The sequence below is a fragment of the Schistocerca piceifrons genome, chromosome 7, assembly GCF_021461385.2.
Source record: "Schistocerca piceifrons isolate TAMUIC-IGC-003096 chromosome 7, iqSchPice1.1, whole genome shotgun sequence".
Taxonomy (NCBI): domain Eukaryota; kingdom Metazoa; phylum Arthropoda; class Insecta; order Orthoptera; family Acrididae; genus Schistocerca; species Schistocerca piceifrons.
This window is the reverse complement of record NC_060144.1, coordinates 12,792,505-12,814,290: the sequence shown is the minus strand read 5'-3', so window position 1 is coordinate 12,814,290 and position 21,786 is coordinate 12,792,505. Positions and strand designations below refer to the sequence as shown.

The 21,786-nt window shown below is 41.5% G+C and overlaps 1 protein-coding gene across 1 annotated transcript in view; it reads right to left on the bottom strand.

Moving 5' to 3' along the window:
- Positions 1-21,786, bottom strand: part of LOC124805022 (splicing factor, arginine/serine-rich 19-like) — a 189,173-nt gene that overhangs the window by 19,473 nt on the left and 147,914 nt on the right. The gene's annotated exons all lie outside the window — the stretch shown is intronic.

Here is a 21,786-nt window from a genome sequence, read left to right as displayed (position 1 = left end):
AGAACTACTTAAACCTAAGTAATCTAAGGACATCACACACATCCATGCCCGAGGCAGGATTCCAACCTGCGACCGTAGCGGTCACGCGGTTCCAGACTGAAGCGCCTAGAACCGCGAGGTCACACCGGCCGGCAATTGATATAAGGTTGCCAAAGCACTGTAAGGTCCTGCTGGGAACATAAGAAAAACGATAAATTAACCAGATGCTAGCGTCGAGAACGGAGCGATTAAGCTCATACTTTGTATTTTTTATCATTATTGAAAAGGGAAAGCACAACAAATTTTTTTGGAAGTAAACAAGTGCGGATAGTATCCATTATGTTGATTAGAATTAAAAATATGCCAAAGACCTAACTATTCTCGTTGCTTATGTTCACGGTATCTATATCTGTGTGGGTGAGGTGTCACTTTTATTAGAGTATTTTATGTACTAACCAATTAAATAAAAATAATGTTCCTGTGATCACGCTGTTTCCATTCTAACAAGCCATACGGAAAATTTCATCAAGTAGTCTACGTGACAGGTCGTATGTAGGTTTCACATTCCATCAATTTAATTTCATTGATATCTCCCCTACACGCACTGTAACAAAATCTTTGAAGTGTTCCCCACACGTCACTGCACACACCCCGGAAGCTATGTGTTGTATAGCAGCTACTGAAATGGGAAACAATCAATAACGTATATGTCTCCGGTTGCTAATAATCATAGTGTAGATGTTAACCGTTCTTCAGGTTACGTTGGTGGTCGGCAACCAGCGTTCTGGTTTCAAATTTTCTCATCAAGTATAACGAGAAGCTAGGGAAAAAAATTGACTTATATGCAATGTTTTCGACTGATTCTAAGTACAGTTGGAGCTAAAATTCGGTGTTCAGTGTGTGGTGTCGTCCGAAGTAGTAGATCCCGTGTCGAGGCCGGTACCTCATGGCGGAACCACAAGTAAGAAAAGTCGCTGCCCGAGGCAACAACGAATGAGAGACGTCGGCGTAGTTAGGCACTCAAGAGTTTGTGCTCGCCGCCGCTGCTGGAAGATTACTTACGTCAGAGCGCAGCGCCGCTCACCCCACTCAGTTGCGATCGCCTTAATTCATCAGGTCCGGCTTCGACCTCAGTTTATAGAACTACTAGTCGGAACTGTAAATCAAACTTTACAGTCAACTGTTCCTTACAATAAGACTATCATTTTGTATTGAACCAAGTGATAAACAGTCACAGATTTCAGAGACAGTAACAAATCCTTTCTGTCATTCCTGTGCTCAAGCATCGTTTACAGGCTAAGTGTTTCAGACTATTCAACTGTTAATAAAGTATGTAATATTTTGTGTTGTTGCAGTAACCGCTCCATCTTCTCCAGAAGTAAACCTAGGCCTGCTACTACACATTACAGGACCAAAGAGGATGTCTCAAGAATTTTCTCGTCCGCCCACTTCACTTTTTTGTACAGAGAGTCCTAAATTTTTCCTCTCCTCATCTTTTTGTTTATTTCATCAATAACAGTGTGGTCGCCGTGAAAATTTATATCTATAACGCTGTATCCTATGTGGCGATTATTATTAACTCCAAAATCAATAACGCACCGTTCATAAGCTCTGCTCGCTATTTCGTGTTCTCCTCCCTCCCCTGCAGTGTGAAAGTTGTTCACAGAGACAAGCGAGTGGTAGCGAACATGTAAGTGAACGCTCGTCCGCTTGTGTTACATTCGCTCCCGAATAAAGCAGGCTTAAGACGGGCCCGGCTTTCGCTTATCGCCACAGACTGATTCACATCACTTGTAGTCAGTGTTCGTTGTCCTTTGCATTTCCGGCTATAGACTTAGCGTCGATGTTATTTTCCACACACTACGGTGTTGGCAGCAGTGACCTGTCAAGCTACTGTCGGGTTAATTGCCACCATAAAAAATACGTGTATAATGACTGCTTTGTGATTATAGAGACTGGACAGTTGTATCCAAAGACGTCGACAAATCCTTCAACTAGCAGGATCTTGTATGGAGGAGATGACCACTGGCGACGTACCCTATCACAAAAACCCTGATATCTCTCATTTCGTGCCACTTATTCTAGTTTCCTTGGGTAGCTAACGCCCCGACAGCAAAATTTGCTCACCCAGACCTCATACTGTTTTGGGGGTCTGATCTGTCACATGCCACGTTGCGCCCTAAACACCTTGTATTGAAGTCATGAGCTGTAGTTGGGTAGAAAAAGGGCTGGCATGATTGGTAGGCGTTTTATGGAGACAGGAAATAATCCCATTTGCTGCAAAGTTTACACTGCCTCGAACATAAGTGACGGATTAAAACTCTGTAATGGGTTAAGACTCTGGTTCGGATATCTGCCTTCCACAGGTGCTGTTCTACCAGTTGAGCTTTAATATCGCGCCGCAGAAACTCTTCTCAGCCTATTCCATTTTTCGTTGATCTTCACAAAGGGTTTAACTTTTCCCATTTGTAGTGACTTCCTCCATTGTTTCAAAAAATTTTAGTAAGCAGAACCCCAGTTCTAAAATGGCCGACTTCCACTATCACAGGAGCCAATCACGTCTCTAGCTTCCAGAAACAACCTCTGACTATGTCCCACTGATACACGACGTATTCTTTACCATTTACCCATTACAAATGATTGCGCTGCTTTGCCGCCGTATCGTCTAATATTCCAAAGCCAGCAGCTGAAGTACTGCGCTTCCACCTCTCTTAGAACCCACAATGCAATATCATACTCACTTTTGTTCTCTTACCCATGTATACATTAACATTGTCAACTGTAACTATCATTATTATTATTAGTCAGTACTGATATCGCATATAACATCAATTATTGCACTGACAGTGCAATTACTGGAATAGTTCTTGTTATGGACGTACGCAAAATTGGTTGGCTATTATTATCATCATTATTAGTATTAGTTACGATTTTTAAGTCTTCACCATTATTTAACTAAGAAGCAATGCAAAAGTTCTGTCTTTGTAGAAACCTGGTGTGATGCTACTGAGATCCAAATCCTATTAGACTAAATAAACAAACAAAAAATACATATCAGTTTCCCAGAACCACTCCACGAAACTAGGTGCCACGGTTATCCATTAATAACACTGCTACCACCAGAACGGAGCGACGGACATTGAGGAAAATCTTCGGGTGTATGGTACAAGATACTACCCCTGATTATCAGAAGGGCTGTGTTCTCTGGACAAACGATTTAGATCCAATGCACGGAAAAGATAGCTGAATTTTTACGGACATACAGCGCTTTAACGACTTGCGATTGATCAGGAAATCTTACACATCATAAACTGAAGTACCCTTGTCAACTGTAAGGGCGAATTATGGGCAGCTCATCCGTACACATACAAACGACCGACAGAAAGGAAATTGTAACTCAAAAACACACGAACACTACATGAACGACGGACACAGAGAGTATAGTTCTGTGAAGACTAGAGCGAACTTGTTGTCCACGTGTCCCGTAGAGGCCTGCAAAATGTTCTCTTTATTTTAACTGAGCTCTACGGCTGAAAATATTCAATAACCATTGATTTTTCGTAAATGTGGATGTTTTTAACGTCATTTGCGTGTCTCACACGCTGAGTCACCTCGTCCTGTCTATTCAACAGTTGCGTCCCTTTTCCTGCATTTATTGCTATATACTCTGGCGCATTTACGCCAGGCAAACGATTTAATTAATTTACGCTGACGGGGACGCATACCGCTCAAGTTTCACAAACGAGCGTACGAGAGTGGCAGTTCGCAATTTATCGGCAAATCTGTGTACAATATGAATTTCTCGCATGATACTAAAACTATCAATGTAATAAATTTACGCTGTAAATTTATATAGACAATATAAAGTTATTCTTTCATAAATAAGAAAGAGTAAATTACGATTATTTGTATCCTAAAAAAGGCTCTGTTGGCAGTTTTAAAGCAAGCTGATGGCCGCTGCACCTATCGTAAGACGTGTGTGTTGGCAGTAAAGGAATGCAACTGTCCGGCTGTATCGAGTTGGAGTACCACTGAGTCACTAAGGGATATCGTTCGTCAACGGCTTTCTTTGCTTCTTCATGGAACGGATAGATGTCTGAGCGTCAAGCTATAATAGCTGAAGCAAACAACTGATGGTTGGTACTGATGTGAAAACTTAAATCGGCACGGCGTCTTCAAAGTGTAGAAGTACTACGAACAGTCATAAATTTCTGGTCATTGCTCCACAATGTTTTTCTCGAGGTATATAGATACTGTAACCTCAAATATGCTGCGAGAAAAAATAGTACAGCCTTTAACGGGTTTCCAGTCCCCTCAAGATTTATTGTTGCAACAGTGCATACAGAGCACATGAAATGATGACATTTACAAATCAATAACACAAGCGGTTCTGGGGTACCAGAACCACGCTGGAACACCCGTATCAGTACGTGATGTAGCCTCCGTGGGTGGCAATGCAGGCGCTGACTCTTGGCATCCAGTCGATCGTACAGATGGCGATTACTGTCCTGGGATAGGGTGTGCCACGCCTGCTCGACCTGTTCACGTAGTTCTGTGAGAGTTGCTGGGTGACGAGTCGCACGAGTCACTTCTCGTCCTATTATATCCCTAGATCGTGCTAGCCAGGGGAGTTGAAGCACATCTTGCAGAGCACAGAGTTTCACGGGTATGGTGTGCGCGGGAATTATCATGCGGGAACAACATACCACATTCCTGTTCAAAGAATGGCAAAAGAACGGGTCTAACGACATCCTGCACGTACCCTTCAGAAAGATCAAAGGTGGACGAGAGTTGTAGCTTATCGCACCCCACACTGGAAGGTCTGTATTGGGGTTGATTTGGGGAGGAGACCAACTGCGAGGTCATCGGTCTCGTCGGATTGGGGAAGGATGGAGAACGAAGTCGGCCGTGCCCATTCAAAGGTACCATCCCGGCATTTGCCTGAAGCGATTTAGGGAAATCACGGAAAACCTAACTCAGGATGGCCGGGCGCGGGATTGAACCGTCGTCTTCCCGAATGCGAGTCCAGTGTGCTAACCACTGCGCCACCTCCCTCGGTCTTGGACGAATGCACTCTACACGACGGCTCTTCCAGGTCTCGGTGTTCGCACAAACGACCATCACTTGCGTGCAGGCAGAATCGACAGCAGTCGTGCCGTGGATGTCGATGCTGTGGCGTGAGTGAAAGGCAATTTACGGGTGTGCATGCCCGTAGTCCCAACGTTAATAACTGGTTCGCAACAGTTCTTGTTGACACGTTTGGACTCACAAACCGTCTAATCTGTGCTGTAGCAGGTGTATGATCTGCCACTGCTGTAGTTCAAGTACGACGATGCTGGTGGGTATCTGTGCTGCGTGGATCTCCAGAACTTCGCCTACAAGTGTGACAATGTTCACGTAATCACTAGTACCAGCATCGTTGCACAACTGACGCAGCACTTCCACTTTGCGCGGCAATTCTTCGAAATGACCATCTCACGACTCGGAAGGCCACAATTGGACCGCTTTTCAAACTCGCTCAGCTGGATGTAGGAAGACTGGTTGCTTGTTTGCTTCACGCATTTGTACCACACCGAGTCTTCTGGCTGTGAATATTTCCTATTTAAGGATAGCTGTAGATGGCGCCTTGGTAGCTATACCACTACATTATCTGTTGGTGGACGACGTTGAAACCATTATCAGTACATCTATTATCCAATAGGTGGTATGCGCCATCACCAGATCAAAATGGATGTCGTCTTTCCAAGTACTAATTTTTTTCCCCGTTAGTGTATTTTAATATCCTTGGATTTCGCTATGTAGCTTTCTACAAAGCAGACATTTTGCGCGAAGAATAAAATGTTACGATTCCATGAACAGAGAGGACTGTCATCATATTCCCAAATACCATACTACCATGATATTTAAAAAGACATAAGTGGAAGCGAGAACTACTGAGGGTCAGTGCGATTTATGTCACTTGCTGACTGATAACTGGAATTCCAAAGTGGAAGAGTAACTGAAGAGGCAGTAGATGTGAATCACTTTATCTTCGAAAAACGTAAAGTAACACGAGAAGCAATTCTGTGTCAACCTTAGTAATGGAAGAAAAATGAAGTAACATTAAGTAAATTCTACAAAAATTTTGGGCTAGAGAAAACATTCGACAGAACAGAGTGAAATAAGATCTAAATTCCAAGAAGAACTACTTTATTACAGAACAGACACAGGTCACCAATGATCAGCATTGTCAAAAACAAAGGGTGAGGAATCAAAATTTAATGTTAAGAAGGCCGAACGTCACCGTTCTTCAATTTGTACTTGAAAGATGTAATGAAAGACAAAAAAATTCTAACACGAGCAAATCGCAAGGGGACGAGGTTCCAGTGTTAAGCTACGCAGGTAACACAGCCCTTGTGCTAGACAGCAAGCATGACTTCAAAATAATGCTTAACGGAATTGTCGGACAAATTTACGTAAAATTCAGTACAAAGACAAGCGAAACAATCCCGAGCGCAATGAAGAGTATTAGAAAGAACAATGATTTCTGAATATTGGTACTGCAACTGAAGGTGACTTTGAAATTGTAGGTCTGAAGCCTACAATCGTAGGGAAATATCGTAGGAAAACCAAATTAAAAATACTGAGAGCAGTCGAACTTTCGTGGTGCAAAACGACGTTGAGAACGATGTAGACAGATGAGCTATATACTGAAATTAAACTAAACGAGTAACACATTCTGCGACTGTCGAGAATTAAGCACCGTTGGACGGGATAAACTGTAGGAGCACTTATAGGTAAATCAACAGTTTGGAGAACAGCGTGAAATCAGTAGAAAGAATTCCGGTTAACACATTACATATGTAGTTAAACGTCTGGGAGACAGATTATCAGGTTATGCGTATTATCAGAAACATTAAGTTGGAAAATCTGCATATTAAAATAAGCAAGGTTCGAATCCTGCCTCGGACATGGATGTGTGTGATGTCCTTAGGTTAGTTAGGTTTAATTAGTTCTAAGTTCTAGGCGACTGATGACCTCAGAAGTTAAGTTGCATAGTGCTCAGAGCCATTTGAACCAAAATACGCAAAATATATCACTACGCGGGAGCTAATAAATGTGATATAACAGTTTATATTAAAATTCAGTATCTCGAAGACACAATGCTACCGGAAAAAGCCCATAAGCTAAATAGAACAAAAATGGCTCATGGCAGGTGGCCTCTCCAAATGACCAGTCACAGGAATGCGTATGCGACTGGAATTTTCTCAAAATCTATAAAGGAAGCTAATATTTATCTTTATTTTGACCGCTATTTTCATGGCATACAGCCATCCATAAATTACACATATTAACGCTAGTCAGCCTTTAGTGTTATCTGGATACAGTGATGTAACACACACCAATAACAATACAACTCCATCTACGGAAAAAAATTATGAAATAAGTAGTATCTCTGTCACTGAAAGGCTACAACTGTCACCCAGTCACCTGTCCCAGTTGCGGGTTGATTACCCAGCGGCTTCCAAGGCCATCAAAAATTGATCATTATTTCATATAATTATTGACCATATTTAAAAACTTAAATTGCTGTCATGATCGAAATATTAAGAAGTATAATCTTACGGTAAAGGTTTAATATAATAAATCAAGCACTGCAGTTAGAAACTGCGTGTATGTCTTGCGTAATGCACAGAGCCGAAATGAGCCACACTGTATTCATACAGTATCCGAGAATGGGAACAATTAACGACTTCCATCAAATTATACACATCGGATTTCAGACATGGTGGGTGAAAGTTTTTCTTGCTGACAGGCCCCACAAAATAATGAAAAAAATAGTTTGTTATTTATTACATATTCACTGTTTATACAGTAAAACTTGAGCATCAGGCACGACGTTTTAACTTTTTTACTTCTTTATTACTAAATATATTCGCAACATATTTTGCAGATAGTATTCACATACACTGCATTACTAAACATTTATGTCAATGCACGACACACAATTCAGTTCAGAAGGTGTGATATTATAAACAGTGAGATCCATGGAAACCTAGCTTTCCTTAAAACAGAGTGGAAATTACCCAGACTATACTCATTCAATGTTTGATGACGTCCAAAAAACTGTAGTCATAATTTCAAATCTCTTCTTTTTTTCGCTCACAGTTCCACAAGATAGTGAAAGTGCAATAACCATAATGGTTTTACATGCTCATCTTCGGATACATACCTAACACATCAACTCTTTCGTGAAGTAATCAGACGTTTGAAGCTGCTGAATACGGTGGGGAGGGTGTGGGGGATTCTGGTAATCCTGATTTACTAGTAATTCCATAATTTTATGTACACTAGACTGTGTATGTCTATTTTGTCTTCTGTTGTTTTGTGTACGTTCTTCTCCATCCCGCTGCTGACACCTCGAAGCGATCCTATTCGCATGTGGCCTCGCACTGTCTTGAACGGCTGAAGAAGAATGCCTAGCCAATAGTGTCATACCAAATAATTATTTCTTTTTATATCATGAATGTGCTCCTGTGAGTTCGAAACTCAATAAGGTTATGTGATGTTTTACATCCTATTTCTTATTTCGAAACACGTCAGTAAATGCTCACTTACCATATAAACTTTGGCAACATCATTCACGACCTGGCTTAACTCAGGAGTGCGCTGAAAATGAGACTGACATATTATAGGACAGAGGTAAAAGAAAATGAAACCTCTGTTCTATTACATGTAAAGGAGGGCTTTGCAGGAAGTAAGTATAATGTATGGAGCATATATGTATAAGAGTAACCACAATTCCTGGTAACAGTCAATAGAATTGCACACCACCAAGATGCCTGAAGGATTGTATCATGTACTTAGATGAGCAAAATGTTCAATTCTAAGAACAATAAGGCTACCTGTCTGTTGTAGGTACTCAGCAACCATCTTTACTGCATATATCATACATAGCTGATAACTTGTTATTCAGTTGTAATTGAATTAATGCACTCTGACTCACATAATGCAAAATCGTTTTGCAATGTAACAGCATCCAACGAAATAAAAATAAAGTAACAAAAATAGTATGGGGGCCATTTTCGAACTAGACCAAATGACGCTTCACTGGTCGAATTATAAATTTGCCACAGCGCACTAAAAATATCCTTCTAAAAGGAAATCATACCCAGTCTGGTATAGCGTTCTTGCATATCTACGGCATCGCACCTATGGAATCCCACTATTAAGGACACGCAACTATGTGGTTCCAATCCAGCACAACATTACTTATTTATTTTACAGCACAATGTATATCATAGGGTATACGATAAACAGATCAACTAGCAGATAATTAGTATCGTGAGAACGTCACTAATTAAAGGTAGCAACACGCAACATCCTGATCAACTTCTAGAGGAATGACCAGTTTAACAGATAGTGAGATTGTTTGACCCTTCCGAACTTCGTAGAGTTCCCAGTCCGTATCTTCCCATCTCTTTCCTCATGAAGATGATCTATCCGCGCCTTCCACCACGTGTGGCGTGGACAAAATTCCTTCTGTACAAGAATGACATCGCCTTGCCGTAGTCTTCCTAAACCTGTCCTCGGTTGGTAAATTTCATGCAAGATTTTGAGCAAGAATCTGTAGAGTTTCTTCTACGTATGAGTGAAGTGTACGAACAACGCTTACTTATTTGCCGATGTACACGCGAGTCGCCTGCCGATAGTTTAATTAGAGAGACTTAAGATATTAATCATCTGTAAATTTATGTGCATGTTGTCTACTCTTTGATGACGTTCTATTGTTAAAATAAAAAATGTTGGAGAGTATTGCAATCATGTTGGTGTGCGTCTGTATCATTCTGGTGCCGTTACGTGTCTAGAAATTCACGATTTTCTGCGCGATTTCAACAACTATTGCTTACTTTACCACGGTACATGGTAAGAGGTTGACAAATGATAAGGTAGAAAGCGACGAAGTGAATTTCTTCAAAAATATTTGCAGCGTGGAATACTTGTTTCAGTAATACACACGAGGTGACAAAAGTTGTGGGGTACCACCGAATATCCTGTAGAAGCTCCTTTTGCTCGGCGTCGTTCAGTAACTCGACGTGGCAAGGACTCAACAAGTCATTGGAGGTCCCCTTCTGAAATACTGAACCATACTACCTCTACAGCCGTCCATAATTGCGAAAGTTTTGCTTATGCAAGACTTTGTGTATGGACCGATCCCTCTATTATGTCCCATAAATGCGTTGTTCATACAATCTATCAGTGAATGAAATGGCAAAAAAACTGAAACGTACCGTTTACATTGCATCCTATAGTGATTCAGAGAGAATAAAACTAACTTTAAATAAAATCACTGGCGGCTATTTCGACCAATAAAAATTCTATTGTGACTTGTAGCTGCATAAAGTTTCGCTGTCAATTGATGAATGATTTACTAACAGAATGTTTGGGGACTAATGTTGTTATGTTTAGTAAAAAGTTTTAGTCTGGCCGATCCATAGCGTTAGATGACAGCCGGTGAGACAGCTTCCCGCACCACAACTGACTTACCACGGGACAGGTGTGAGCACGCCTGTTTAGGGTGCATTGGCAGTTCGTCTACGTTCCAACCTCTCTTCTCAGTCCTCTGTCTCTTGTGGCTGACAACATAACACGCTGGAGTAATGATATAATGTCCAAATTTAGTTCCCGAGTCACAAATTGTTGTCAAGACCCTTAAACTGCACCCAGTAGCGAAAAGGTATAACCCTCCTCTTTTATTACTGCAGGTATGGTTCCTTGCAGAGTAGTTCTGGCACATGAGATTTTACCTCCTACTTTCTCTAAGACAAAACTGAAACTTCTTCCATCATTCTCGACGTTGAAAAGCATTCCTCTGTGCCTCTAACTTCCAGTTATGAGAAATGCACATCGGATATTCTATGAAAACCTCTTTTGTAGATTCATTTTGATAACTATTTTCTCTTCTTTAGATTTCATGAACCATGGACCTTGCCGTTGGTGGGGAGGCTTGCGTGCCTCAGCGATACAGATGGCCGTACCGTAGGTGCAACCACAACGGAGGGGTATCTGTTGAGAGGCCAGACAAACGTGTGGTTCCTGAAGAGGGGCAGCAGCCTTTTCAGTAGTTGAAGGAGCTACAGTCTGGATGATAGACTGACCTGGCCTTGTAACATTAACCAAAACGGCCTTGCTGTGCTGGTACTGCGAACGGCTGAAAGCAAGGGGAAACTACAGCCGTAATTTTTCCCGAGGGCATGCAGCTTTAATGTATGATTAAATGATGATGGCGTCCTCTTGGGTAAAATATTCCGGTGGTAAAATAGTCCCCCATTCGGATCTCCGGGCGGGGACTACTGAAGAGGAAGTCGTTATCAGGAGAAAGAAAACCGGCGTCCTACGGATCGGAGCGTGGAATGTCAGATCCCTTAATCGGGCAGGTAGGTTAGAAAATTTAAAAAGGGAAATGGATAGGTTAAAGTTAGATATAGTGGGAATTAGTGAAGTTCGGTGGCAGGAGGAACAAGACTTTTGGTCAGATGAATACAGGGTTATAAATACAAAATCAAATAGGGGAGATGCAGGAGTAGGTTTAATAATGAATAAAAAATAGGAGTGCGGGTAAGCTACTACAAACAGCATAGTGAACGCATTATTGTGGCCAAGATAGACACAAAGCCCATGCCTACTACAGTAGTACAAGTTTATATGCCAACTAGCTCTGCAGATGAAGAAATTGATGAAATGTATGATGAGATAAAAGAAATTAGTCAGGCAGTGAAGGGAGACGAAAATTCAAGTCATGGGTGACTGGAATTCGTCAGTAGGAAAAGGGAGAGAAGGAAACATAGTAGGTGAATATGGATTGGGGCGAAGAAATCAAAGAGGAAGCCGTCTGGTAGAATTTTGCACAGAGCATAACTTAATCATAGCTAACACTTGGTTCAAGAATCATAAAAGAAGGTTGTACACATGGAAGAATCCTGGAAATACTAAAAGGTATCAGATAGATTATATAATGATAAGACAGAGATTTAGGAACCAGGTTTTAAATTCTAAGACATTTCCAGGGGCAGATATCGACTCTGACCACAATCTAGTGGTTATGAACTGTAGATTAAAACTGAAGAAACTACAAAATGGTGCTAATTTATGGAGATGGGACCTGGATAAACTGACTAAACCATTGTTGGACAGAGTTTGAGGGAGAGCATAAGGGAACAATTGACAGGAATAGGGGAAAGAAATACAGTAGAAGAAGAATGGGTAGCTCTGAGGGATGAAGTAGTGAAGGCAGCAGAGGATCAAGTAGGTAAAAAGAAGAGGGCTAATAGAAATCCTTGGGTAACAGAATAAATATTGAATTTAATTGATGAAAGGAGAAAATATAAAAATGCAGTAAATGAAGCAGGCAAAAAGGAATACAAACATCTCAAAAATGAGATCCACAGGAAGTGGAAAATGGCTAAGCAGGCATGGCTAGGGGACAAATGTTACGATGTAGAGGCTTATCTCATTAAGGGTAAGAGAGATACTGCCTACAGAAAAATTAAAGAGACCTTTGGAGAAAAGAGAACCACTTGTATGAATATCAAGAGCTCAGATGGAAACCCAGTTCTAAGCAAAGAAGGGAAGGCAGAAAGGTGGAAGGAGTATATAGAGGGTTTATACAAGGGCGATGTACTTGAGGACAATATTATGGAAATGGAAGAGGATGTAGATGAAGACGAAATGGGAGAAAAGATACTGCGTGAAGAATTTGACAGAGCACTGAAAGACCTGAGTCGAAACAAGGCCCCGGGAGTAGACAACATTCCATTAGAACTACTGACGGGCTTGGGAGAGCCATTCCTGACAAAACTCTACCGTCTGGTGAGCAAGATGTATGAGACAGGCGAAATACCCTCAGACTTCAAGAAGAATATAATAATTCCAATCCCAAAGAAAGAAGGTGTTGACAGATGTGAAAATTACCGAACTATGAGTTTAATAAGTCACAGCTTCAAAATACTAACGCGAATTCTTTACAGACGAATGGAAAAACTGGTACAAGCGGACCTCGGGGAAGATCAGTTTGGATTCCGTAGAAATGTTGGAACACGTGAGGCAATACTGACCCTACGACTTATCTTAGAAGAAAGATTAAGGAAAGGCAAACCTACGTTTCTAGCATTTGTAGACTTAGAGAAAGCTTTTCACAATGTTGACTGGAATAGTCTCTTTCAAATTCTAAAGGTGGCAGGGGTAAAATACAGGGAGCGGAAGGCTATTTACAATTTGTACAGAAACCAGATGGCAGTTATAAGAGTCGAGGGGTATGAAAGGGAAGCAGTGGTTGAGAAGGGAGTGAGACAGGGTTGTAGCCTCTCCCCGATGTTATTCAATCTGTATCTTGAGCAAGCAGGAAAGGAAACGAAAGAAAAATTCGGAGTAGGTGTTAAAATTCATGGGGAAGAAATAAAAGCTTTGAGGTTCGCCGATGACATTGTAATTCTGTCAGAGACAGCAAAAGACTTGGAAGAGCAGTTGAACGGAATGAACAGTGTCTTGAAAGGAGGATATAAGATGAACATCAACAAAAGCAAAAGGTGGATAATGGAATGTAGTCAAATTAAATCGGGTGATGCTGAGGGAATTAGATTAGGAAATGAGACACTTAAAGTAGTAAAGGAGTTTTGCTATTTGGGGAGTAAAATAACTGATGATGGTCAAAGTAGAGAGGATATAAAATGTAGACTGGCAATGACAAGGAAATCGTTTCTGAAGAAGAGAAATCTGTTAACATCGAGTATAGATTTAAGTGTCAGGAAGTCGTTTCTGAAAGTATTTGTATGGAGTGTTGCCATGTATGGAAGTGAAACATGGACGATAAATAGTTTGGACAAGAAGAGAATAGAAGCTTTCGAAATGTGGTGCTTCAGAAGAATGCTGAAGATTAGATGGGTAGATCACGTATCTAATGAAGAGGTATTGAATAGAATTGGGGAGAAGAGGAGTTTGTGGCACAACTTGACAAAAAGAAGGGACCGGTTGGTAGGACATGTTTTGAGGTATCAAGGGATCACCAATTTAGTATTGGAGGGCGGATTGGAGGGTAAAAATCGTAGAGGAAGACCAAGAGATGAATACACTGAGCAGATTCAGAAGGATGTAGGTTGCAGTAACTACTGGGAGATGATGAAGCTTGCACAGGATAGAGTAGCATGGAGAGGTGCATCAAACCAGTATCAGGACTGAAGACCACAACAACAACAGATTTTCAAATAAAACAAAAGTAACGGAATATAGCGGTTTTAAATCAGACCTTCATAGGGGGAGGGGGCGGGGGAGGAATAGCTTAGGAAATGAGAAACTAGAAGTGGTAGGTAAGTTGCTTCGACAACAAAGTACGTAACGACGGCCGATGTAGAGAGAGCACAAAATGCAGACTGGTTATAGCAAGAAAGACAGTTTCCGAAAAAGTTAAGTGTTAGGAACACTTTCCTGAAAGTACTTGTCTGGTGTATAGCTTTGTATTGAAGTGAAGAGAATAGAAGCTTTTGAAGTGTAGTGCTACGTAAGTATACTTGTCTGCAAAAAACAGGTTCTGTTCGGGTTTTTTAAAATTATTTATTTGCATTTGGTTTCGTGATAACAGAGCCAACCATACTTTACGCTTGGTAGTAACAATGGTTAATTTTGACTATTACATGTGCAGAACGTTTAGATCCGCTTCTAACGAAAGAGGTATAATTTTTATAAAATTTGCATGTATACACTATGCTTATTTATGAACAAAAATTAACAAAAGGATTATTATTTTCAAATGGAAACTTATGCATATACACTACACTTCACGTGTCTGGCTTATCTTCGACGTACTGGATAACTGGCATCCGGTCTCCGCGCAAGACGGTCTTTGGTTTCTACTCTGCTCCCTTCGGTTCGCCGAATTCATACATGGTATCGTGTTGTCAGTCTATTCCGGCGAAAGGGAACCTAGACCTAAATTTTGACGTGGCTGATTATACGGATAGATCTAACGCCTCGACAGCTCTGTTTATGCGTTTATACACAGTAACTTCTGTTGTTTCCTAAACAGTGGTAACGCAGTGGCGCGGCCGCTGATCTGTGCAGTCTATCTTTCCGAGACATTCTAAGATGATATGGTTCATGTCTTCCTCTTCTCCACAGGTACAGAGAGGGTTGTTGGACAGTTCCAGGCGATTTATGTGACTTTTTTTTATAATTAACCGTGACTGAATTTCAATCTTGCAGTGCTTGTATAAATTCCTCTTGACACAATTTGCTTCCATATATCAATGAGTTGTCGGCATCACAGAGTGTATCACTTTGTAATGTTTCCCTCTGTCACTGGTTCTTCTCCATTACTCGTCCCACCTCAGGCGCATTGCTCTTTTAAGTCTATGTACGAAGTCTATGCGCGGTCCCATTACACAGCATGGCGTTCCTGAAGCTGCGCCTTGTTTAGACAGATGGTCTGCCTGTTCATTGCCACGAATGCCTCCGTGAACTTTGATCGAGATTTTGCTGATTTTGTAGCCTACAGACTTGCTACACGATTTCATAGACGATTGGATTGTTGTATCTGTTTGTAAATTAGTTTTTTCAAGATCATGACTGGTGTTTGGGCGTCAGTTAAGACAAAAATTTTGCCCTCAATACAGTTTCCCGCGTACTTAGGTGCTTCTAAAACGATTACTAGCTCTGTCGTCATATAAAAACTGCAATTTACGTCCCGAAGTTGGTGTTGTAGGCAGACTCCAACACATTTACACGGAACAGAGTATCGTGTGGAGCTGAATCAAACCAGTTGCCGGACTGAAGACCCCAACAGCAAACAACAAGAGTTTTAACTCTTCCTTCATCTCTTCCACGACTCGCCTTCGTTCTGCCAATTATTTTGCAGCGCTCACCGCAGAGCAGCAGCCACACGGACCGAACTGCACCGTGTGTGGAAGCCGACTCCCGCTTGGCGTCTCCTCGTACAGCAGAGCAACTAAATCACTCGCCACCAGACTTAATGACTGACAGCGCGATTGGTGGCGAGCCCTGCCAGCGCCACTGCGGAGCACGTGCCGTTTGGCGCGGCGGGCAGGCTGCCCGGATAAATCTGCGTGACCTTTACGACGGCCAGTAAACAAAGGCGGGTCAGCTGGGGCGCCTGCCCCCTGCACGGCTGGGCAGAAGGTGGGGGGGGGGGGGGGGGGGGGGCGGGGGGCTGAGCCCGCCTCCGCGGCCACACGATACCGTAAACCGTCAGTGAATGGAGAGGTCTATAAATGTCAAAAGCGCATGCACGAGGTCAATCGAAACATGTTCACACACCGCACGCATCAGTTTCCGTTACAAACTGTGATAAACTGCGACATAAGATATCGGCCATTTGAACTGCAACACGGGGATAGTAAATAACGGACGTCTCCTTATACGGTTCGAGCCGTTGGGCGTCAACGACTCTACTCAACAGTTGCCCTCGATCATGTAGCCACTGCGAGTACGATTTGGTATATAAGGCGGCGCGGCATCAACTAGTAAGGTCTTGTTTTGTCCTCTGGGTGTTGCCGGGAACCAGGCGGTTATGTGGCGGTTATGTGGTAGCTTCCACGAGGTGATCTACGAATGCGCAGTCGCGCTTTTTGGTAGAAAGGCCGGTGTGGCAATGTGAGCCGCCTAGTGTGTGCCCAATCGAGCTAGCAGTGAGACCAGTTGGTTGTAAGTTGCAGTGCGCTACTAGCAGCTAGTTCTTCAAGTGCACAAATAGCCGCAGTGGATCGCACAAATCAGAAGGCTACTCGTCCAGGTGCTTCTCGACGCCAGCTACCGGGTTGCCAACAGATGTCATTCCAAAGTTGCTTCAAGGCAACGATGTTCGTTAAGCTATCTCTTAATGGCGCTGTGGTCCTAGCTGTTTGAGCTCTCTCTGATTGTTTCTGAATTTGCCTTCTAGAAGATGGTAAAAAACGATTTTCTTTGTGGTTGTTTGTTTGTGATCTGCCTTGTATGTTAAAGTATGCTGGAACTATATCTTAGTTATAGTATTAGAATACGCGGCATACGTGAAGTCTTACAAAATTTGGAAATTTGTGGTAACGTCTTATGGAACCAAACTGCTGAGGTCATCGGTCCCTAAGCTTACACACTACTTAATCCAGCGTAAGGTAACTTATGCTAAGGACGACTCGAACCTCCGACGGGGAGACAAGACGCATGGCATGCACTAATGTGAAACTGAAATCTCGTTGTACATGAAATCTTCTTATAACTTCTGGTGCTTATTTTACGTTTGGGTTTTAATTTTTTGTTTCTTAGGTGTTTTTCAATTTTGCTACTTATTTTATACTTGCGGTTTACATTTCTACCTTTTTGCGGTTTTTTAATGGTTAAATCCAAGAATTTACTTCACATAATATTTTTAAAAGGTTGTTTCAACATAATTAATTATTAAATTAAAATGTATTAAATTTGTTGCAAGAGAAAGTGTTAATACTGTTACAGTTTACTTACAGCTCTGAAATTATTTCTTAAAAAGGGATTAGGCACGAGGATACATTCGTTGTTAATTCTAAATGGTTTGTCAGCATCTCTCACGAATTGTCGTAATAAACAGCAAATGGTATCCGTTCTTTTAATATTTACATTCTGTGTGTTTCCTTTTTCACTGCACGGAGAATACACGACTACATTTGAAGGTGCTTTACGAGTGTACCAGCATCGAAATTGGGCAGTTGTAGCAGCCACCTCTGACCCAGCTAGGCGTCATGTCATTCCACGCTGCTTCAGCTGAACGCCAAAGTTCGTCAATCATACTCTTTCAAACGCTCTCTGTATAGAGCTACGTCACGTTGCCATGAGAAACATGCGGCCTTCCGTTATCTTGTTGAAAGATAACGTTACGGAGATCTGGAAGATAGCGCACAGCCGTCGGCCTTATCACGTCAGAAATGGAACAACTGCTGTCCGACTTCACGGCTGTGCAGAACGTGTGCCCAGCGGCACTACACACCACCACACCAAGTACTGTGCCCGTGTAACGAAGACGAACGCGATGTAGCAACGTTAGTTCTTGTCTGAGGTTTCACACACGGATACGTCCATCGCGATGCTGCACACGGAGCTAGGAATCGACTGAAAGAGAAAGGCGACACGGTGTCAGCCCAGTGTCCAGCTTCGCCGATGGGCGCACAACGGCCGGCGCGCCGTGACAGCGGTCGCCGTGGCGCTGCACACGCGGTCGCACCGTCCGCTTGCAAATATGTCCGCTTCACGGCTCAGTGTAGGTGCCGTAGCTCCACGATACCTCTGTCCCTTCGGGCGCTAGTCAACACGTGCCACTGAGATCCTCAAGGGCGTCGATTATGGCCCTCCCGGACCAGTCGACTGCATATTCCCACGGCAGTCGTGATACCCCGGCTGACGCGAGCTGCTACGTCGGGAAACGACAAATGGGTTGCGATGGTGCCACTGTCAAATTCTGACACGTGCGCGTAGACGTTTCTCCTTCTTCTTTCACGAGGCATAACACACTTTTCTCATAAACGGCTTAAGTTCGCATGCGACTTCTGAATGAGAAAATCGCTGTCTATTCTTTCCTTATGTGTAGAATTTAGATGGCGTTACTCCACATTTAGTGCGGCCATGTTTAAGCGCTAATAACTTGTTTAAACTTTTACTACATTTTATGTCAGTTTAACGTTTAAGACAAAAAGGAATTACGGACCTTGGCTGCGACCGGGCACTGATTGAAATCAACGGAGAAATAAGAAAATTTGTGGAGGACTGTGATTCGAACCAGGGTCTCCTGCTCGCTAGGTACGTGGTCTGATAACTGAGCCACCCGAACAGAGGGGTCGCCGCAACTGCAGGGACTGCCCTAGCACGCCTCCCGCCAGGCCCAAATTCTCAACGTACCCGCACACTACTGACGTAGTGCCCCTTGCTCATTACCCTCAGTACTCGTGGCATTTCACCGATTCCCGTCTAAGAGTTCTAGCCTGGTGTGCATCTGCACTGAAGAGATAGTTGGCCGTCTCGCCTTAAATATATGTATGTGTGGTGGCTGTTCTTTCGGACACGTCCGAAAAGACAGACACCACATATACGTATAGTTTAGCGTTTGTTGCATACCATATTTAGGGTGTTACAATTTTTAATGCTGAGCAGCGTAAATGCACACGATTTCGGTGTAACTACACGGAACAGAGACCATGAGCAGAAAATATCTTCGTGTTTAGTTTAAAGGCCCTTGAAACGGACAGTACACTGCCGATGCAACACGTCTGACAAGGGGAGGCCACGACGTTTGGAACGCTGATTTACTTCAAACTTCGTACACTCCTAGTACTCCATTACGACAACTAAATGTGTAAGCAGTAGCGCGTACTTCTCAAGCGTTATTGAGAAAATCGAAAGTTAATTCCGGTCGTCAAACATATAACTGTGCGTGGCTGTTCTTACTAGGAAGCACCGGCAGCTGAGTGGGTACCGTTAAAGCGCCGTAATCGCTGGATCGAGTCCAGTTCGTCAGTTTATTTTATTTCTAACACAGTCATTTTTTTACTATTTACATTACAATTGATATAATGGGAAAAATACGTGTAATCGAATGAACTTTTATTAAATTTACAATATTATTTGGCAGTCTACACATTTTTATTATCACAAATAGTATTTTATTCATAACTATCGTCTACTAAACGGCCAAACACATAAAGTGATACTGAAAACGTATGCTTGTCCGTGTCTTCAAAATTGTTCGTATTTAATCGAAAAAGAACGAGAAATTGCTTCTCGTGGAGACACTATTAAAACACACTCGATACTCCATGATCAATTATCAGCGCCGATATTTGAGGAAATGCTGCGTTATGCATGGTTTGCTTCCAAATTATCGGCTGAAAGAGAGGTTTTTGAAAACGTTAACGAGGTCTGTTTTTCCACGGAAAACCTCAAAAGATCTTGCGTATGCGCGAACAGCATTTATTCACTGCAGCTGGTCCCGTTTAACTTTATGTTTTCCATGTTTTTGCGAAAAATACCATCCTGCCATCGTACTCTTAATGTCGAAAGCGACGATTAATTGTTTATCTTTCGAAAACCGTCGGTGCAGGTCAAAACTTGGAGGTAACAAGTAGTTTCGGGCTCCTTCCAGGTATAAGGGATTTCTCATACATTTTCAGTATCACTTCATGCGTTTGGTCGTTTACTAGTCGATAATTATGAATATTATATTATTTTTGATAGTAAAAATTTTGTAGACTGCCAAACAGCGTTGTAAATTTAATAAAAGTTCATCAGATTACACGTATTTTTCGCATTATATCAATTGTAACGTAAATAGTAAAAAAAATGACTGTGTTAGAAATAAAAAAAATGTCGAACGGGACTCGACCCAGAGATTACAGGGCTTGAACGCAAACTGATTTTTTTTTTTATAAAAACATTTATTAAAAAAACAACGTTACACATTCTGCATACATACTAAGTTCACGTACCAACCATGGACACTTGTAATACATGAAGTTATTTAAAAAAACAGTTCGATCATTTCGGTTATGCTGACGTTAAAGAAAGACAACGGAAGATTGTGTTACTCCCTGAATTACCAGAAGGAATTAAGTTAAACATCAAGAAAAGTTTTTTTTTCTTTTTTAAGACATTCAAGATTCAACATGAAGAAATAAAATCTGCACTTTGAATTACATGAGCTCCAATCCTTACAGAAGTATAAATATTTCTTTATGATGGATATCAGCAAGTTGGTGGGATAATTTTAAATATCAAACAATTTAATAATCATATTAGAGAATTTCTGAAATACTTGAGAATGGCAGAAAGGAGATATATAATAAAGTTGACTAGCCTTCCAACTACACTTTCTGGACATTAAGTGAATGTTAAGTATCGGAAGTAATCACACCTATATAATAAGTCTTTCACTGCCAATCTGACTTACACATCACAGTGCAAAAATGAATAGGGCAATGTGCCTGCCATTAAATATTGCATTATTAGATAGAATCTTATGGTTGTAACCAATCGATAAGGACCTTTCCATAAAAATTGTCTATTTCCAGATTTCTAATATAAGTCAATAATGCACCTTTAATGTTTTGTGTTTTGACACTACTAAACACACAATCTCACGGTCACATAAGTTCTGTACATTAGCTTATAAGTTTCAAAAACTAGAAGTAGAAAAAGCACAGACCAAAAATATGCTGTGAAATTTTGAATAATATCCTTAAGGTAACTACAATACATCACTGTCAACACAATCTTCTTTTTTATATTAACCAGTGCCCTTTCTTTCAAATACAATTTTTAACATATTACCGAACTTTTTCTTGTGATTCGAATACCTTCTAATTTTATGGAATTCACACAGCATGTGTACTTTGAACTCTATGATGCTACCGGATCCCAATTTGTTAAGGACGTAATTAACAAAATTTCCCAGCAACCAGTACACAGCGTTATTTTTTGCTTCTGGGAAATAGCGTGTTTCAGGCCTGTGTATCAATGATAGCGATATATACTCAGGGGATGTTCTTGTAATCAGAGCTATTTGTTCCCGGATCCACTTCCAACTATTCATGTGACCACTGCAAGTATATCTATGAATTATTGTGTCAGCTACATGGCATTTTTGACATATATGTGTTTCACAGAGTCCGATTGCGTGCAGTCTTTCATTGGTACTAACTATGTTGTTAACTGTCTTGTACCATGACGTTTTTGCATTAGACGTGAGCACATTAGAACTAATGTTTTTACAAATCTCAGTCCACTCAATGTTTGGAAACTGTCGTTCTATTTTGTTCCTTCCTT